This window comes from Perissodus microlepis, chromosome 6, assembly GCF_051167445.1.
Source record: "Perissodus microlepis isolate ML-2025 ecotype Zambia chromosome 6, ASM5116744v1, whole genome shotgun sequence".
NCBI lineage: Eukaryota > Metazoa > Chordata > Actinopteri > Cichliformes > Cichlidae > Perissodus > Perissodus microlepis.
Genome location: NC_140466.1, coordinates 7,286,488 through 7,290,760, shown reverse-complemented (window position 1 = coordinate 7,290,760; position 4,273 = coordinate 7,286,488).

The window sequence follows — 4,273 nt, the reverse complement described above, 5'->3', positions numbered from 1 at the left end:
CTGTGGTTTCATTACTCTTTCCTCAGCATTTTGTTTCCTTCATCCTGTAAATTATCTCCAAATCTCCAATGAACTGTCCACATAAGTGAAGTGCTTTTTACAACAATCCTCTTGGTGGCAGTGCAGTTCTGCAATCCAGGTAATCCTCCTGCCTGAGCCACGTGACTTCTCACATTTACCATAGACGGTGCTTTCTTGGCCTTGGAAATGTTAGTTTCTTTTTTTCAGGGGGTTAATTTAAACCTTTGCTTGGGCAAGGATCTGGTCCTAGGGTCCTGTGATTAACAACACACATTTCTTTTCTTTTTCTACGGTTTTTAAAATTGTATTTCTTTGCTTTTATAGGAGTCTCCCTAGCAGTAGCGGTTTTTGATACGGGCGACACGGGCGGTTGCCCGGGGCGGCATCGTGGTGGGGGGCGGCATCACGGGCATCGGCAAAAAAAAAATTGCTCGTACTCAAGCTGCCCCGACATCAGCCAGCGCATATTGGGAATGGCATAGGCACCGATCGGTTTTCTATCGCCCATTTCCTGGGAGTAAGGGCACCCTCCATTTGCGAGGTGCGCCTGCTGCTTGCGGCGCAGGGAGGAGAGGGCGGGGCTGCGGGGGATTCTCTGGCTGGCTGGAGCAGCATCTAATAACCAACACGCAAAATAAAACAAAACAACAAACACGAAAACACCAGACATTATGATACAGACTTATAATTTGCACCGATGTTTTTTCGAAATTCTATACGCGAAAAGTGAGCGCGAGAGCCCTCAGTGCGCCTGCTTGCTGCTGAAGTCAAAGTAAACTTTATTGTCATCTCCGCTACATACAGTCCAGTATATAGAGAGACGTGACGACGAGGCTCCAGTTACAGCAGTGCAAGTAAACAAACAATAAATATAAGAAGAGTAAGAAAATAAATATACACTTTAGGACTCGGGGTAAAGGGATCAATAACAATTTAAAATGTATATTTTATATTTTGATGATTTAATGTCTCACACACAACCCGTGGAAAGGGGTTCATAATGTTGTAAATCCAAGCCCATTATGTATTCATGATTTGAATCCTGGGTTGTGTGAAATCCCAGAAATACACCTTAGACAAAGTGAATCTGTGAACTAAGGTGTAGGTCTATTAGGTTGTGTTGTGGTGATCCTCAAGTTGGGGGATTTGTGTTCATACTGGAGTCCAAAATTAAAACCAATGGAAGATGGACAAGAAAAGTTCAAAGCCATCAGGTGCTCAGTTTAGAAAAAATAGAAAAGAAGAGGAGGAGAAATGAGCAAAAGATACAGGTAAGCAGATGTGTCATTGGATAATGGCAGGTCATCCTGAAACAATCAAAATCAGAATCAGAACACTTTATTAATCCCTAAGGAAATAATGTGTATAACAGTTGCTCCAAGAAGAAATGGTAAAAATAGTAACAGTAACCGACTAAACTCCAAACAATACCTTATGTTACAGATTTTAATATTAACTATAAAAATTTGCATTTCCTGCGAAAATGCAGTGTGGATGCTTTAAAGCTGAAGCTGTATGCAAAAACTAGCTGAAAAAGCTGAAAAGTTGCAGAAATTGTAAAAACTTTGCAGAAGCAAAGGAACTTTGCTAAAATGGAATAACTTAGCAGAACTGCAATATCTTAGAGGAAACATAATACTTGGCAGAAATGCAATAGCATAGCAGAACTTAGCAGAAATATTGTAACTTACCAGAAACATGATAACTTCTCAAAAATACAAGAATTTAGGAGAAATAGTATAAGATAACAGAAAGAATATATTTAGCCAAAAATACTTAAGCATTACAGAAACACTATGATTTAGAAAAATAGTACAACATAGCAGAAATACTGTGATTTACCAGAGACACTGTGATGAACTATGAATATTGTAATTTTAAATTAATACTATGTTTTAGCACAAATACTATAATTTGACAGAAATACTATCATTTGGCAGAAATACTATGTTTCAGCACAAATACTCTGGTTTAGCACAAATATTATAACATAGCAGAAATACAATTATATAGCAGAAATGCTATATTTAGAGAGAAAAATATAATACAGTAGAAATAGTATGATTTAGCAGAAATACTACAATATAGCATAATAACAATGATTTAGAACAAATACTATGATTGAGCAGAATAGTAATAACTTAAGTGAAAATACTGGAAAAGTAAGATGACAAGCTGAAAAAAAAACAGAACATGGTTAAGTTCCCTCAAAACTAATTGTTGTTCACCTGTGAAAAAAAAATAAAGAAATAAAAATAAATTTAAAAAACAAGAAGGAACAGCCAACAGATACACACAAAATCTAAAATGTATACACAAATGCACAGAGAGAGAGACACACGGAGGGTCTATGCCAGTCAACCAGTCTGAATATATTATACTTTTTTCCAACAATGAGATGCTGCCCTAAAGAGGGTCTCTCTCTCTCTCTCATGCACACACACACACACACACACACACACACACACACACAAGATCCAATTCAGTCAACCAGTCTAAATATATTGAATTTAAATCTTACAATGAGATCATCCCATAAAAAGGCTTTCTCTGTCTCTCTCTCTCTGTCACACACACACACACACACACACACACACACACACACACACACACACACACACACACACACACACACACACACACAAGATCCAATTCAGTCAACCAGTCTAAATATATTGAATTTAAATCTTACAATGAGATCATCCCATAAAAAGGCTTTCTCTCTCTCTCTCTCTCTCTCTCTCTCTCTCTCTGTCACACACACACACACAGGGAAAGAGAAGTAAGTTTCTAGCTCAGTCAAGCAGCCTGGGAGCTGCTGAATTTGAATCCACCAATCAGAGAGCCTGTGCATTTTTTCCCGCCAAAACAGGTGCACGCAGCACAGAGAGACACAGGATTTTTGCAGTCTATTTCTCATAATGACGACTCCCCTCAAACAAATGACCATAATTTCCTAACCGTAGGGGCCAGAACGGTCATTCTTACACCGTTTTGTTCAGAAGAGATGGGGGAATCTTAAAGTGTTGACAATTTATCATTAAAATATGAATTATTAAAGATATTTGACTTCTAATGCACCATAACTGAGTAGAGCAAAGCAAAAACTGCCTTGACTTGCCCTCAAACAACGCTTTCTAACTCTAAATCTATTTGGAGTATCAATATCATTCTTTCACCATAAGAGACAGCAGGCTTTGGTGAACAATCATGGAAATTTTCAGGTCTCTGTGGAAATCCATTAAAAAGATATGACGAGAGAAAAAAGTGGTTCATTTCCAGAGTTTGAAATCTGAAGAAATCTGAGCGAAGGACGAATTTCCTACCCTCAAACAAGTCTAACTCATTTCAGAACGGTAATAGGTGAGAAAATAATTCTTGAATTGTGAGCGTCAGGAGTGTCTGAAGATATACTGGGACAAGCCTTATGTCTTAACTTTCATTAAGGAGATATGACGATTCGAATATGCCTCTCATTACAGAAATCAAGCGGTGATTTTGAACAAGCTCTCCATTGACTTTCTATGGAGAGTTTTGCAACTTTGTGTTGGTCTGAGGAGATTTGCCAAAATTCTATAAATCCCACAACAATGATAGTGACATTTTCGGAAAGCCAGCAAAAATACCTACGTTTTGATGTATAATTTGTGGAAGTTGAGTGAAAATTGAGCAAGTAGCAAGAAGTTGTTCGGACATGAAGAGAAGACTGCAAAACCTTCAGTGGCACACTGGAAGCCAAGTGCATAGCAATCATAACAACGCATGTATTTTGTGAAAAATCACAATTTTGCAACTGAAAACTTTAAGAGGCATAAAAGTAAAACGGTAAAAGATTTGAAAAAGCTGATTTATACCTGAATAGCCCAATAATTTGAGAACATTTTAAAGTTTGAATGGTTGTTCTACGTGAAAATATGAGGAAGTAGTTAAGTTTCAAAAACAAGCAAATTTTAGCAGAATTACAGAAGTTTCCCATTCATTTCAATGGGACAAATTAAGCTTAATATTTTAAAAAGTATAATAGTGAAAAATACCAAAAGACATAGCACACATTAGCAGAAATAGCAGAATAGTTTAAAATTTGAACGGTGAAAATCGGCTGAAAATTGTGGAAGTAGTTAAGTGCCAAAAAGTGTACGGAAGTCCTAAGAGGAACTCAATAGTGTGGATGCTTAAAGCATCCACACAATAAATAAAAATTGTTGATGATAAAACAAAAAAGTTTAAACTTCAAAGCTCATGCATACATGCA